Source organism: Perognathus longimembris, chromosome 3, assembly GCF_023159225.1.
Source record: "Perognathus longimembris pacificus isolate PPM17 chromosome 3, ASM2315922v1, whole genome shotgun sequence".
Lineage (NCBI taxonomy): Eukaryota > Metazoa > Chordata > Mammalia > Rodentia > Heteromyidae > Perognathus > Perognathus longimembris.
The window spans coordinates 49,715,324-49,731,815 of NC_063163.1; the positions used below are offsets into that span (position 1 = coordinate 49,715,324).

The 16,492-nt window shown below is 42.0% G+C and overlaps 1 protein-coding gene across 2 annotated transcripts in view; it reads left to right on the forward strand.

Moving 5' to 3' along the window:
• The window catches only part of Smad9 (SMAD family member 9), a 45,789-nt gene that overhangs the window by 9,060 nt on the left and 20,237 nt on the right, over positions 1-16,492 (forward strand). Inside the window, exon 1 of one of the 2 annotated variants that reach the window (XM_048341496.1) lies at positions 15,029-15,344. The exons of the other annotated variant lie outside the window; for it this stretch is intronic. The gene's annotated coding sequence lies outside the window, so the exon portion shown is untranslated. Of the gene's footprint in view, positions 1-15,028; positions 15,345-16,492 lie in introns of those variants that run through there. 2 annotated transcript variants of the gene reach the window in all.

Here is a 16,492-nt window from a genome sequence, read left to right on the forward strand (position 1 = left end):
ATCATAGTTTTATTGTCTTTACGTAGTTGTCCAAAGAGGTTACAGTTCAACATGTCAGTTTAGAGTATAATGCATCAGCATTATCCCTTTCATCATTCTCTTCCATCTCTCTCAACCCCACCGCACCCCACAAGGTTCCTAATTCCATTTTCACCTATGCACATGGAATATCATGACTGTATTCACCCACCTTTGCTTCTTCATTCATCTGCCCCCTCTTCTCCTCAACCTCCCAAATACAAACTTCCTGGTATTCATTTTATAAGAGTGTAGGATAGTTGTTCAAAAGAGTTCTATCACTGGAATTCCAAATCACCAGTATGGCACTATTAATCCCAACGCCAGGAAATAATGAATTCCCTATTCTACTTCAGTCACAGCAAGGTGTCCTGCTGGAGTGTGGCAGAGTCCCCTGAGCCGGGCCACAGGAGAAGAGGCTTCCGGGAATGTCTCTGAAAGAGGTGCCCTGGAGGCAGTTGTGGAGACAGAAAGGGCCCTTTGGGGATGACTGGGGTCTGCCTAAGAAATTCATGGCAAGGCCCCTAAGGAAGATTAGATCTCCTGCTGACTGTGGTACTGAGGGATGGAAAGCAGGACAGCTTTCATGAGGGCCACCAGAGTCCAGGCTGGCTCCATGCTTTCTAGCTTGGGCAAGTCGTTAGAGTGACCAAGCTGCTGGCTTTGAGTCACTTTGCTCTCACTGCATCTGCCAGGGGCATCTCTCATTCCTCTCTGCTCTCTGTTCAGCAAGCCTGGAAATAATATAAACAAATCTAAAATAATTACAATAGCTATGTGAGTATTCTTTACCTATTTTGCTTCTTTGCCTCTGATCTATTTCTAAGACTCCTTCCTTCCTTCCTTCCTTCCTTCCTTCCTTCCTTCCTTCCTTCCTTCCTTCCTTCCTTCCTTCCTTCCTTCCTTCCTTCCTTCCTTCCTCCCTTTCTTTCTTCCTTCCCTCTCTCCCAAGAGTTTCTACTTGCAAACTGTTTTCCCATACATGACCAAAAAAGCTGAGCTCTTGCTTCTAGCCTTGACTTCAAATCTCAGTACAAAAGATTTCCCTAAACCAAGTTATCTTAGTAAATGTCATGTTCTGTGTGGGACATAACAAGAAAAAAACAAGCCAGACATTGGTGGTGGTTCATGCCTGTAATCGTAGCTACTCAAGAGGCTAAGGTCTGAGGATAGAGGTTCAAAGCTAGCCCAGGCATGGAAGTCTAAGAAACATATCTCCAATTAAACACCAAAAAAAGCCAGAAGTGGAATTGTGGCTCAGTACACAAGCTCAAGGACAGTGCCCAGGCCCCAAGTTCAAGTCCTAGGATCACCACAAAAAAAAGTTTTCTAAAGGCTTATTAAGTACAAATTCCAAAAATTCTAGCTTATGTAGTACTTCACATCACTAACCACACATCTGTCCTGTTCTGACCTGGGCCTGTGGTATGATATAAGGTACCCTGATATAAGAATCAGCCATTGGTGGAAGGTTTCAGATTTCTTCAAGTGAGATTGTTTTTTTGTGTGTGCTTTATTGTGTTTTTTTTTATCCCCAATGAATTTTATGTATTTATTTTTTATCTTTTCTTTCCTTCTTATTACTTATTTTATGGGCTTTTATCAGATGAAACCCAAGCAATGATTGGACCACAGTGTACCCACATCTAGAAGTGAGATAAACATACATTTAAAAAGTGAAATTTAAGTATTCTTGTTTTATTCATGTAGAATAGGCAAATTTAGTGTACCTAATGATATTCCATGTTAATAGGTGCTGTTATATTCCTATATCAAAGATCAGAAGGTGAATTTCATAAAAGAATATATTCCAAATTGTGTGTCTTTTCCTACTGGTTTGAAGTTGAGGAGAGTCTGGGATATTAATAAGTTGTAACACAGGTTTAAGTACTAGATGCGTTAATACATGCAAAGAAATTTATATTTCTGTGTTTTGCCCCCTAAATGTTTATAATTTATTTTTGAACTTAATTATTTGCTTTGATTGGATCAACTTTATAGGTCGCATCTTAAGATTGATTCCAGGAAAAGAAAGCTTAATAATACCGATTAGAGGCATATAAAATTGCTGTTGGTTGGTTCAGAGATAGAACATTGATCTCATAAAAAATAACCTCTCTAGGGCTGGAAACATGGCTTAGTGGTCTACAGATTTTTTTCCATACTTTTCCTTTTTTTTCTCTGTTGAAGCAAATGTTATTTTTAAAACAATGCTTCTGTCTAACCATCACCATCAGAGAAAGCTGATATGTTTGTGTGAGTACCCGGTGTCATAGAAGGAAGGATCCAAAATGTGGATAGGGACCAGGACTCCTAGGAACCTGAGACTATCAGAAGTGTGGGTTAAGGAAAGTAGATTAACCTGAATAATTGGGCCTGGGGAAGTGGGAAGATTCCAGCATTTCACCTTACTAGGGACTCTGCTATCTGTGTACCACTGGCACATTATTTTCTCCCCCCTGAAAAATTTAAAGCTTTTTTTTTTTTCCTGTTAGTTTTGAGGCTTCAACTCAGGGACAAAACTCAAGGCTCAAGGCTAGTGTTCAACCACTTTGAGCCATAGCTCCATTTTGGGTTTTCTGGTGGTTAATTGAAGATAAGAGTCTCACAGACTTTTCTGGCCTGATTGGCTTTGAACCACAATCTTCAGATCTCAGCCCCCTGAGTGGCTGGGATTATAGGCCTGAGCCACCAGCACTCAGCTCCAAGCTTTTTCTTTTTTTTTTTTAATTTTGCCAGTTTGTGGGACTTGAACTCGGGGCATGTGGTGCTGAGGAATTGAACCCAGGGCTTCATGCATGCTAGGCAAGCACTCTACCACTAGGCCACATTCCTAGCCCCTCAAGCTTTTTTTTTTTTCAGCTTTTAAAGCCAAGTGCCAGTGGCTCTTGCCTGTAATCTTAGCTACTTAGGAGGCTGAGATCTGAGATCTGAGGATTCCAGCTAGAGGACAGCCTGAGAAGAAAAGTCCATGAGAAAAAAAACTAAGGTACAGTGCCCAGGCTTTGAGTTCAAGCCCCATTACACACACACACACACACACACACTCACACACACACACACCACACACGTCTAACTATATAACAAGCAATTTTATACCTGGTGTGTGGGGATTCTTCCCACAGTTGCTCATTGGTCCAAATACTACGGAGTTCACATTTTTTCTGGGCATCGGCTAAGTTACATTACTTTCTATTGGGCAATTCAAATATATGCATCTCTTGAAATTGGTTGAATTTTAGAAGCCATCTTTTGGCTGTCTGTACCCCGTGTGTGTGTGTGTGTGTGTGTGTGTGTGTGTGTGTGTGTGTGTAAGGTTTCTCTGGGTATGTGCTTTCTGGCATGCACTGTTTCTACCCCCTTTTGCATTTTATTGCAGGCCCTTCTTTTCCTGTTTAATCAGTCCCCTTCTATCATCCTTTTATCTGATCCTGTTTGCCCCAATGCACGAACCTTGTCACATCTGAGTTGCGGAAGCCACTGGTAATTTTCCACTCAGAAGCAAATGCTTTGCCTTCAAAATGGATCACCACTGACTTTAACTCTAGTCACTTATAACACAGTTTGTGCATCATTCATCTCTTGATGGACATTCAAGTTGTTTCCATCTTTTGTCTCTTGTGAATAACTTTGAATACTTGTTTTTAGTTGTTTTGATTGTATACCTAGAATGCAATTGCTAGGTCACATGGTAACTATACTAATATTTTGAGGAGCTATCAAAGTGTTTTCCACAGTTGCTAAGTCACTTTACATTCACAGAAAGGTTCTAATTTTTCCCTGTGCTTGCCAACACTTGTTATTCTGTTTTGCCAGATAATACCTATCCTGCTAAGTGTGAAGTAGCACCTCGTGGCAGGGGGGGGGCAGGGGGGCATTGTTGGTACTGGGTTCAAAACTCAGGGACTGGGTGCTGTCCTTGAGCCTCTTTTGTGCCCAAGGCTGGTGCTTTACCATTTCGAACCACAGCACCATTTCTAGCTTTTTCTGAGTAGTTTATTGGAGATAAGAATCTCATGTATTTTTCTGCCTGGGTTGGCTTTAAATCATGACTTCCAAATCTCAGCTTCCTGAGTAGTTAGGATTACAAGCATGAGCCACCAGTGTTCGGCCTCATTGCAGTTTTGATTTGTGCTTTCCTTATTGACTAGTGATGTTGAGCATCTTTTCACATGTGTATTTGCTATTTCTATCCTATATCTTCTTTGAAGAAATATCCCTTAAAAGTGGGGTGTGGTGGTACATGCCTATAGTTCTAGCAGTTACCCAGGTAAAAGGACTTTTATTTTAAGCCTTTTTTCTCTTTAAAATTTTTATTTATTTGTTTATTGTCAAAGTGATGTACAGAGGGGTTATAGTTTTACACATAAGGCAGTACATACATTTCTTATCCAACTAGTTACCTTCTCCCTCATTTTTCCCCCACCTTTTGCCCTCCCCATTTCCCTCCCCCCATGAGTTGTACAGTTGGTTTACACCATGTAGTTTTGTAAGTATTGCTGTTGCACTGGTTTGTCTTTTTGTCCTTTGTCTCTTGATTTTGATATTCCCCTTTTGAGCCTAGATACTTAAAATCAGCATAGGCAACATGGCAAAAGCTTGGAGGGAAAGGAGAAAGGAGAAAGTTGGTGCTTTTCCCACTTTTGAAATGGCCATTTTGTTGCTGTCATCATTGAGTTGTATGAGCTCCTTATATACTCTTGACAGAATATATAAAGAATCAAACATATGAATTTCATGGAATGAGATTTTCAATGGGATTTTTCTAAAGAAATTTTACATATTCCCCACATTTATTTCATTTATTTTTTTCTGCAGTTCCAGCCCAGGGTGTTTTTTATTTGGTTTTGTGCCAGTATTGGGGCTTGAACTCAGGGATTCATACTCTCACTTGGCCTTTTCTGTTCAAGGCTGGCACTTTACCACCTGAGCCACAACTATACTTCTATCTTTTTACTTGTTAATTGGAGATAAAGAGTCTCATGGACTTTTCTGCCCAAGCTGGCTTTGAACTTTAATTCTAAGTAGCTAGGTTTATAGTTGTAAACCACCAATGTTCGGCTATTTCTTGCATTTATCTATTTTTTCCACGTTTAAGAAGATTAATTCTATAAAATTTCATAATCTATGGTGATATAAATCTGAAAAAAAAACAGCCATTTAAGATTTTATCCTGTTTCTAAAAGTCACGGTTCTTCAGTCACATTAGTTTTACACAAATGGGGGTTAGAGTAAAAGCTGTCTAGCCAGTGTAATCAGTAGCAGGCCAGTGTGGTGGGGCTTTCAGTACTCCTTACTGCCCCCTCAGATGGAATCATAAAGGCCATTTGGCTTGTATAATTGTAGTAACCTGGATTACTGAAGAAAACCTCTATGTCGTCACCTGGAGGCTTTGCTTTTCCTCTTGGTGTCCCTCACTTAAACTCCTCATTTTTAAGACTTTAAAGTGTTGTGAAGCAGATAGAAGAAATAAATCCCCTCCTGTTCCCCCAGTACTGAGGCTTGCACTGGAGTCTTGGGTGTTGCCCCTTAGTTTTTTCCTCATGGCCCTTGAGCTATGCCTCTGCTTCTGACCCTGGGTGGTTAATTGGAGTTGAGTCTCACAGCCATTTCTGCCTGGACTAGCTTTGAACTGCAATCCTCAGATCTGTCTCCTGATTCTGAGTAGCTAGGATTACAAGTGTGAGCCACCATAGTCCAGTTTAGACAGAAGAATTTTTCAAATTTGGTTCCTGCTTCCACTTTTTTTTTTTTTTTTTTGGCCAGTCCTGGGCCTTGGACTCAGGGCCCGAGCACCGTCCCTGGCTTCTTCCCGCTCAAGGCTAACACTCTGCCACTTGAGCCACAGCGCCGCTTCTGGCCGTTTTCTGTATATGTGGTGCTGGGGAATCGAACCTAGGGCCTCGTGTATCCGAGGCAGGCACTCTTGCCACTAGGCTATATCCCCAGCCCCCTGCTTCCACTTTTGATATATAGAAATATTGAAGGGTGTTGCTGAAAAGCTGGCAGCAAGTGCTAAGTACAAGAGAATATATTCACAATGAATGTAAGGCAGTTTGACTAGGATAATGATAAGAAAGATTACAGTGTTTAAAGATGAACTGGAATAGGGAAGAACAGCCAGGGGTGGATGTCAAGGAATAACAGTCCGAATGGGAGCTGCCCAGCTTTAGCCTTATTGGCCAGATAATTCTTGTTGGGAAATGGGGGAGTGGGGGAGGGACGACTGTCTTCTATTTGTAGAATGTTTAACAGTATCCTTGCTCCCAACTCACTGGGTCTCATGACACCTCTCTCTTCCAGTTGTGACAAACAAGGCAATCTTCAGACATTGGCAACTGCCCCCTGGGGAAGCAAAATGAACCCTATCTTCCCTAATTGAGGACAGAGATCAGTATAGTAAGAGCCTGGGATGAATTCTCACAGCAGAGTGATGACAAGAGGACAGAAAGAAAGGAAATCCCCATTAATAGAAAGAAAGGAAATTACCAACAATTACTATTTATTTGCATCTACTGTATCCTGGGCATCAATACCATCGTCATCTGACAGATGATAACCAATATTACTGGAATGCCTGTTTTATGTGAGGAATCAGAGCTATGGAGTTGAGTCAGTCTATGTCCTTAAGGATTTCATCCTTCTGCCAGTGGCTCACACCTGTGATCCTAGCTACTCCGGAGGCTGAGATCTGAAGATCTCCATTCAAAGTCAATTTGGGTAGTAAAGTCCATGAGACTCTGAGCTTCAAAGAAGTGGAGCTGTGGTTCAAGTGGTAGAGGGCCAGCTTAGGCAAAAAAGCTAAACGACAGCACTCAGGACTTGAATTCAAGTTCCAGTACTGGTGTGTGCGCATAGGTAGACACACATGCATGCACACACACCCTCACATACACACAACACACACACACACACACACACACACACACACACACACACACACACCACGTTATCATTCAGTAGAGACATATGAACAAGCAAAACTGCAGTCTAGGGGAAACTAGCAATGTATCCAAAGTACTGACCTAGCCGAGAATTTCTGTTTGCTGAACCCAGAAGCCTGTGGTTTAGGTGCTGGCTTTAAAGCCTTAAGAGTCATGACATCCCTCAGTGGATTCTGGAGATGAGGCAAGAATTGCCCCAGGTCTTTCAGTTGCTGAAGGTCAAGGCTTAAAGTAAAGCTTTCTCCAGGGTATCAGCCTCTATCCAGAGAATAAAAGTCCCAGGCTATAATTAAAGCACTGATGATTTGCATAGGGCAATTAGACATTTCCCTGAGGCCCACATAGAGAGTGATTAGCAACTGGCAAATTCCCAGTGCTCTGCAATTTCCAAGATGGGTTTGTATACTTCACATATTGTTTTAATCATCATCAGGGCCTGGAGGCTCAGAAGATGCATAGCTAACTGCCTCCATAAATCAGACTCCCTGCCAAGTTTTATTGAGACACACAGTTGATTTTCCCAAATTGTATATAAAGAGACACATTTGCATTCCTGTGTTAACTAGCAGTAGCTGGACTGTAATGGAACCTAGAAACAGATGGGACCATAGGGCTTAATTTATGCAGTGGCAATATATTGCTTAATCTCAAAGCAGCAGGATCTACTGTTATGAAGAAAATTACAGTTATTCAGTGGCAGTTTACACAATATATATTACCGGCTCTTCATTCTTCCATATTTATTTACATTTTAAACGTTATCCATTGAAACACAAAAGTAATATGCATGCCTCAATGAAAATTGCTAATGGGATTATTAAATTACATCCCATGGGAGCTGTAGCTCTGTTCTTTCTCCACTGGCCTCTGTCCTTTTAGTGACAACAGTGTCCAGACTTGGTGATGTCACTGTGTAGTTATTTAATTTGACTAAAAGTAATAAATACGTTTACTGAAGATTTTGTTCAGAATCATTTTTCAAAGGTCAACATGGGACTTCTGCATGTGAAGTGTGTTTTCTGATATGGTTGTCAGAGTATACTAGCTAATCAAGAAGGATTATTATTATTATAATTTCTTATAAATTATTAATTTATCAAGAAGAATTATTTAGATAACTAGAGCTGTGGAGATTATAAACCCAGTCCTGAATGAAAAATAGAGAATATTTTTAAAAAATAGATGCTCTGTCCTATGTGTGCTATAACTATGAGGCACGGCTTTTGCCATAACAACAGCACACATTCCCATTATTTGGGTTGAACTGCATTTACTTTTAGAGATGGAGGGAGGAAGAAAGGAGAGAGAAGAGGAAGAGGAGGAGCAAAGAGAGAGAGTGTTGTGGGGTCCACGATCGACAGGCAAATGAGACACTCAGGTTACAAAAATTTTAAAAAGATTTTATTGAGGGAGAAAATAATACTGGCACCCAGGACTGCAGGTTGGGATTTCAAGATGCAGTCCTGGGCCATCTCAGAAGGCTGCTTATAAACCCAAAAATGACAGGAATTTTCCCTTTAGCTTAACCATAGTGGCTTGATACTTCTGAGAGGTCTCAGTTACAACAAACTGGTCAGGGAATCTTTATCTTCACTGGAAATCATCTAACAGCCAGGTGGCAAAACAGGATGAAACTCTGGGGGGTGGGGTGGGTCACAGGTGTGATCAATACAGAGCAAAACAAATTCAAAGCAAATTGGGTAACTACAACCGCATAACTTTACAGCAGGATCCAGCTTCAGAAAAGTTTTAAATTGAACACTACAGAACAGCATTAGCAACACTTTGTTGTTGAAAGCTAGCATAGCAAGAGATTATCTTCATCACTTCAGGACAGAGGGAGCGCTTCTATTTTCTACCTGGCTATCTGATATTTTGAATAATACAGCTGATATGTTCACCAAAGGTCACGCAGTTTTAAAAAAGTGGTTCACTGACTACAGCAGTAAACGAATACTGTTTTGCTTTCCCCAAAAGCTGGACTGGTTGTAAAATATTTCAAGTTTTAAATATGTTTGGTGTTTTGATAAGATAAAGTGTCCTCAAAACTAATTTGATTTGTTCTGCAACTTGCTGACAAAAGCATTCAGAAGGTGGGATGGGCACAATATATTTTCAAAGTTAAAATTGTATTTTGAACGTAGAAATGTAAAGTGACAGCTCTTAATTCTGATACAGTACGTACTACACTTTCTGAGGAAAAACTTAGATGTGCTTTTAGTAATAAATTTTATAAAGTTTCACAGTTGACTTTTAGAGCTTGAAACATAGAGAGAGATTGGTAAATATTTATTGAATGGAAGGATATTTATTCCTGAAAAAGCTGTACGTGAATAAGATTTTTGTAAATTGAATCATACTTTCACATGAACTATGACTCATTTTGTAAGACAAATAGTCTTTCCCAAGTTTATGTTTTGTGGTAAACACAGATTTTTGTGGATCAGAGTTGTTTGGAGCAAGGACACCTTGTGTTGTATCAGATCTGGCTTATTCTTTGTGAGGTTGCTAAGGTACAGAGGTTTTTTGTTTTTTATTTTACTTTTTGTTTTGTGTTTCAGTTTTTGGCAAGAGCTCTTCACTAGTTTATAAACAGTTCAGTAAAAATAGATTTCTAAGTATTTTCAATTTGTAATTCATAAATCATTCATGCTGAAATGCTTGGCCTGATTCCTCTTCTCCTTGAGAATGTGGGATGTTTTATAAACATGTGAAGAGTTCCAAATGTACCAGGGAAGAAAGAATTGCATTGTCAGGAATGTGATAATATACATAAAATTTCAATCTGAGCTCTCTGATACAAAGAAGCCATTAGAATGGGCTTTACAACCCTATTTGGGTTCTGCTGGGTGTTAAAAGTCCTGTTTTGGTTCTAGCTAAGTTAATGAAAGGTTTAGAACAAGTAAGAGCTTCCAATAAGTGAATTATACCACTGGCTAGCTGAAAGCCCAAGAGGTATTGGAAATCAAAGCATCATAGAGTCACACTCTAGAGCAAATAGCACATTAGTGCCCGAGTGACTACAAGATACCATGCATGTCTCTGTCTCTCTGTGTATATATATATATATATATGTATATATACATATATAGTCATTATATATTAATGATTATCATAAGTTATATCTATCTATCATCTGCCTGTCTGTGTATCTATCTGGATTGCCTACTCTACCCCATGCTGGAAATCAAACCCAGGGCCTACAATACCTGCAGCTCTACCACTGAGCTACACCCCACCCTTTCCTGTAGTGGTCACAATAGCTGGGCAAGATAAAAGGCACCCCAGAGAGACTAAGAGATGTTACCAGTTCAGAATTTGTTAAGGAAGGCACAAGGGAAACAATCTTTATTAATAATAAAAGGTAAGGCTGATTCTTCAAAGCAGAAAAAGCACTTGGAAGGATTATGGTCAAAATGTTTCTCACTTTTCTGCAGTCCTCTACTCAGTTTTGTTGTTGTTGTTGTTGTTGTTTTGCCAGTCCTGGGGCTTGAACTCAGGGGCTGAGCACTGATCCTGGCTTCCTTTTGCTCAAGGCTAGCACTCTACCACTTGAGCCACAGCACCACTTTTGGCTTTTTCTGTTTATGTGGTGCTCAGGAATCAAACCCAGGGCTTCATGCATGCTAGGCAAGCACTCTACCACTAAGCCACTTTCCCAGACCCTCTACTCAGTTTTCTTTCTTTTTTTTTTTTTTTTTGGCCAGTCCTGGGCCTTGGACTCAGGGCCTGAGCACCATCCCTGGCTTCTTCCCGCTCAAGGCTAGCACTCTGCCACCTGAGCCACAGCGCCCCTTCTGGCCGTTTTCTATATATGTAGTGCTGGGGAATCGAACCGAGAGCTTCATGTGTAGAAGGCAAGCACTCTGGCCACTAGGCCATATTCCCAGCCCCTACTCAGTTTTCTATTGTGACTGTTCTGATCGAATACGCATTTTCCAGCTGATAAAAAAATACAAAGTAAAATGTCTTCTACCCTTCTTTCCTCCAGTCTTTCCAAAGTCAATGACTCAGTTTCTCCCGCATCATTTGAAGGGAACAGAAGTGTTGATCTTATAGCCTCATCTTTTTTTTTTTTAAATTTATTTTATTATCACACTGAATTACGGGAAGGTTACAGTTTCATACCTTAGGCATTGGATACATTTCTTGTACTGTTTGTTACCTCATCCCTCATTCCCCCTCCCCCTCCCCCTTTCCCTTCCCCTCCCCTCATGAGTTGTTCAGTTCATTTACACCAAACAGTTTTGCAAGTATTGCTTTTGTGGTTGTTTGTCTTTTTTTTACCCTGTGTCTCTCGAATTTGGTATTCCCTTTCAATTTCCTAGTTCGAACACCAGTATACACGGTTTCCGATATACTCAGATAAGATACAGAGGTAGTGTAGGTACAACCACAGGAGGGTGATACAACAAGATCATCATTAATTGAAGCTACAGTTACACATGGCACATTGGAAGTAATTACAACTGTGATCTAACCATCGTTTCCATAACATGGAGTTCATTTCACTTAGCATCATCTTATGTGTTCATAAGGGTATAGCTATTGGGCCTTGTGATGCTCTGCTGTGAGTTGCCTAAACCTGTGCTAATTATTCCCTATAAGGGAGACCATAGAGTCCATGTTTCTTTGGGTCTGGCTTACTTCACTTAGTATAAGTTTTTCCAAGTCCTCCATTTCCTTACAAATGGGGCAATGCCATTCTTTCTGATAAAGGCATAAAATTCCATTGTGTATATGTACCACATTTTCCTGATCCATTCGTCTACTGAGAGGCATCTGGGTTGGTTCCAGATTCTAGCTATTACTAATTGTGCTGCAATGAACATTGTTGTGCTGGTTAGCCTCATCTTTAAAAGCTATTATATTGCTAGGTGTCTGTGGTTCACACCTGTAATCCTGGCTACTCAGGAGGCTGAGATTTGAAAATCATAGTTTGAAGCCAGTGCTAGCTAGGAAGTCAAAGACTTACCTCCAGTTAACTATTCAAAAGCCAGAAGAACAGCTGTGGTTCAAGTGGTGTAAAGTACCAGCCTTGAGAGAAAAAACTAAGTAATAATGCCCAGGTCCTGAGTTCAAGCCCCAGTACCAGTATACACACAAAAACAGCCAGTATAATAATAAGATTAATTAAGACAAGTTATGTGCTGCAGTTTATAAGGGATAAAAATGCCCACTGTACCCAAAATTTCTTCTGATTTCTTCCCTTGCAAAGGCAGAATGGCATGCTTATCACAAAAAGTGTTCAGGAATGTTACCACTTTTCTCCTTTGAGGAGACTTGGTGCTTTAGCAGGAATGGGCCCCATTTCTATGTTGAGAGCTGGTTACAGTGATGTTTTTGTGCTTGTGCCCTCCTTCTTTATGCCACCTCTCCTGGTATTGTGAAGGGGAAAAAGGGCCCAGCAGGGAGGAGCCAGGTTTTGTACCAGACGCTACTTTGTGTGAGGACAGATCTACTTTCTTGAAGCTTCTTGGGGAGTATGACTCAGCCCAGCCACGCTGGCCAGCTGCTCCATGCAGGAACTTGCCGTTTGCTTTCTACTCAGAATGGCTTTCTCCCACCCTTCCCTCCTTCCACCCCTCTCAAATCTCTCACCTACTTCCTCCCAGTCTTTCTCGACCCATTAGAGTCACAGAAGAAACAAGCTGATCTTCTGGAGACGGTATAGACAAACCTGCCTACATCTGTGCTCATTCTCTTCTTTCCTGCCCTTGTCCAACTCCTTCCCTCCCTCTATCTTTGTGAGTGAGTGTGTGTGTGTGTGTGTGTGTGTGTGCATGCACACGTGCATGTACCTGAACATATGTATGTGCTGGTCCTGGGGCTTGAACTCAAGGCCTGAGTGCTGTCCCTGAGCTTTTTTTGCTCAAGGCTAGCACTTTATCACTTCAGCCAAAGCACCACTTCCAACTTTTTGGGGGCTTAATTGGAGATAATGGACTTTCCTGCCTCCAGCCATCTTCCTTGGTCTCCAACAAAGGCCTCCAGCCTTTTATCCTTGGTCAACAGCTTTGCTGCACCTACCCAGATTTACCAAATCCTTTCACCACAACGCCATCTTCTTTGTGCTTTGGTCCAATGTTCTTATTCTACAGCCTCAGAGGTGCCCACACTTTCAACTTAGGTCGACACGGGTCCTTTGCCCCTCCCTGTCTCTTAACACCATGTTGGTTTGCTGCAAAGTGCTTTGAAGATTGCAACATTGATTTGTCACTATCCAAGGCAATTTCTAAGGCCTGGAAGGGCCAGGGCTGTTCTGCTACAGCTCTGGTAGGCACTCAGTAGCTGTGCAGGGTGAAGTAGAAGGGTGAGGGGATAGAGGTCAGCAGGTCCAGCTTACCTCTGGTTAATCCTTTCCTTTGGGACACAGAGCCAGTCCTTCTGTTGTACCTCTCATTTCTTAAGAATCACAGCCTTTTGGAGATCAAAGAGGTCTTTAGTGCCTTAGAGGTCTCTATCTTTGCCTTCTTGCCATCTCAGCTCCTTCCTTCCTCAGGCCTCAGGTACAGGGTCATTTGCTTTTAGTCTAAATCTGTCAGAGAAGACACCCCCCTCGTGTGTGTGTGTGTGTGTGTGTGTGTGTGTGTGTGTGTGTGTGGGTGTGTGTGTGTATGAGAGAGAGAGAGAGAGAGAGAGAGAGAGAGAGAGAGAGAGAGAGAGAGAGAGAGTATTGGGCCTTGAATTCAGAGCTTGGGCACTGTTCTTTAGCTTTTTCCTTCAAATCTGGCACCCTACCACTTGAACTGCAGCTCTCCTTCCAGCTTTTCTGGTGCGGTTAATTACAGATAAGACCCTCACAGACTTTCCCGTCCAGGCTGACTAGATCTCAGCCTCCTGATTCGTTAGGACTGCAGGAGTGAACTACTGGTGCTGGGCTGGAGATACCATTGTTGTTTTCCTTCTGTCTCCTTTGGAAGCAGGAGTGGGTTGCTGTGGTGAAGTGGGTGAGCCTGAAGCCACACTTTCAAGGTCACCACCACTTGCTATCAATGCTTCTGGTGGAAGAAATGGCCCGAGAAATCCATCATTTGTTGACAACATCATAAGTGAAACATGAAGATAATATGAAGATAATGCACTCAGCTTACTAAACATCATTGCCTAGCTTGGAGTACTCCTTAGCCTGCAGTTAGGGATAGTCATCAAACACAAAGCATCTCTCATCCACAGGGTGTGTGTGTGTGTGTGTGTGTGTGTGTGTGTGTGTGCATGGGCGTGCATGATGGGATGCTTTGTAGACATGATAGGATACAAAGCACAACATCCAAAATCTGTGTTGGTGGCATGGTTCACACAGTGTCAGTCATTGCCTCCTCTAATGGCAGAGCTGGCCTGTAGCCGTGAATGCTGGCTCCAGTTGGCATTATGTGAGAGGATGAATCTCATGTTATCTGCCTAGAGGAGAATCTGAATTTGGACTTTCAAGACATTTCTGCTGAATACACATCACTTTCACTCCTTTGTAAAATCTAAAACTTGTACCTCCGACCATCTTACATTGGAGACCCTCGGTACTTTGTGATCTTATGCAAGCCATTGAATCTCTCTGTACCTTGACCCAAGTTCCAGAGTGCACTTATGTTAAGCGGGGGTCAATGGCCACACACATAGCCATTGCAGGGACCAAGCTGTAACTACTTAAGAAAGCACTTCTCATGAAAACACTTCAGGGCCGCTCTTTCTTACCCTCTGTTTATTCTTCTCTTTGTTAACCCTGTGAACCACACTTAGCTCATTTATTTAGTCTCTTAGAATAATCTATTATTCTCCTCAGTTTCTTAATGAATTCTTCTTCTCTCTTACTCTCTTACTTCCTCCTTTTCCTCTGTTTCTTAATTCCGTTTAATTAATTAATTAATGTTGTGATGGTCCTAGGGCTTGAACTCAGGGCCTGGGCCCTGTCTCTGAGCTTTTGGGCTCATGGTGAGTGCCCTGTCACCCGAGCCCCAACTCCAACTTCTGGCTTTTTGGAGGATGGGTAATTGGAGGTAAAAGTGTCACAGACTTTCCTGCCTGGGCTGACTTCAAACCATGATCCTCAGATTTAAGTGTTCTGAGTAGCTAGAGATGAGTCACCAGCATTAATTTAGTTTTTTTTTTTTTTAACCTTCTTTGGGAGGTACAGACTCTTTGGAGAATCAGAGGAAAAACACCTATCCATTATCACCATTGAGAAATCTATATTTGCACAATCATCTAAAATGAGAAGATTGTTCTGAGGTTCACAGGTGCCCTAGCACTCTTGCACTGTCCCCCCACTTCCACCCCTCTGTCTCTGCTGTATTCTTTGGTACAACAGGTGGGGGTGATAGTGTTCAACTCTGCAGCAAGATGATCATAAGAGTCCCTAAGAACTGGACCGACCCTTTGCAGGTGGTAGGAAACACCACCCAGAGTGAAGAGCCTCCCACCCAGAATATGGAATCAAGGTAGCATTCCAGGGTTACACAACAGCACACGGGTATGGGTGTGAGGCAATTATATTTACTTTACATTGCAGTTTTATGGTAGATGCTTGCTTAGGGATGATAGGCCAGCTTAAGTGAGGACAGTGTGTGTGTGTGTGTACATGTACATGCGTGTGTGAAGCCCAGTTTACTTTCTAGGGTGTACCATCATGCCACATGTGCCAACATTTTCGCGATTGAAGTTGTCCTGCACTGTTTCTGTGTTTTAGGAGCAGTAATTATTAGTATTAGTTGAAGTGTCTACAGTGGCCAAGAAACAGTCTTTTTCTTGGGGCGGGGTGGGAGGGAATATTCAATGTTCCTTCAGCAGATGGATTTGAATTCTTTTTTTTTTGGCCAGTCCTGGGGCTTGAGCACTGTCACTGTCACTGTCCCTGGCTTCTTTTTGCTCAAGGCTAGCACTCTGCCACTTGAGCCACAGCGCCGCTTCTGGCCATTTTCTGTATATGTGGTGCTGGGGAATTGAACCCAGGGCCTCATGTATACGAGGCAAGCACTCTTGCCACTAGGCCATATCCCCAGCCCTGGATTTGAATTCTAACTTTGGTTGGTTAAAGTGTTTTCCAGGGGAGATAGTAACGCATACTTACTACAGGCTATAGAGTAGAGGGATAGAATCCTTAAATTTGAAAATAAAAAATAATGAAACAGGGCTGGGGATATGGCCTAGTGGCAAGAGTGCTTGCCTCGTATACATGAGGCCCTGGGTTCAATTCCCCAGCACCACATATACAGAAAATGGCCAGAAGCGGCACTGTGGCTCAAGTGGCAGAGTGCTAGCCTTGAGCAAAAAGAAGCCAGGGACAGTGCTCAGGCCCTGAGTCCAAGCCCCAGGACTGGCCAAAAAAAATAAAAAAATAAAAAAAAATAATGAAACAGCAATGTTCTGTGACTTGTCTCTGCATTGGCTTCTTGCTGAACAGTTATCAGTTGACCCCTGGGCTGACTGCAGTGTACAGCTTAGTAGGTGAGGGAGACTTTTCTTTGGCATACTGACCACGAGGGGGTGCTAGTGAAGGACAATTCAAGGTTTCCATGTACCCAGTGCTTAGGTAG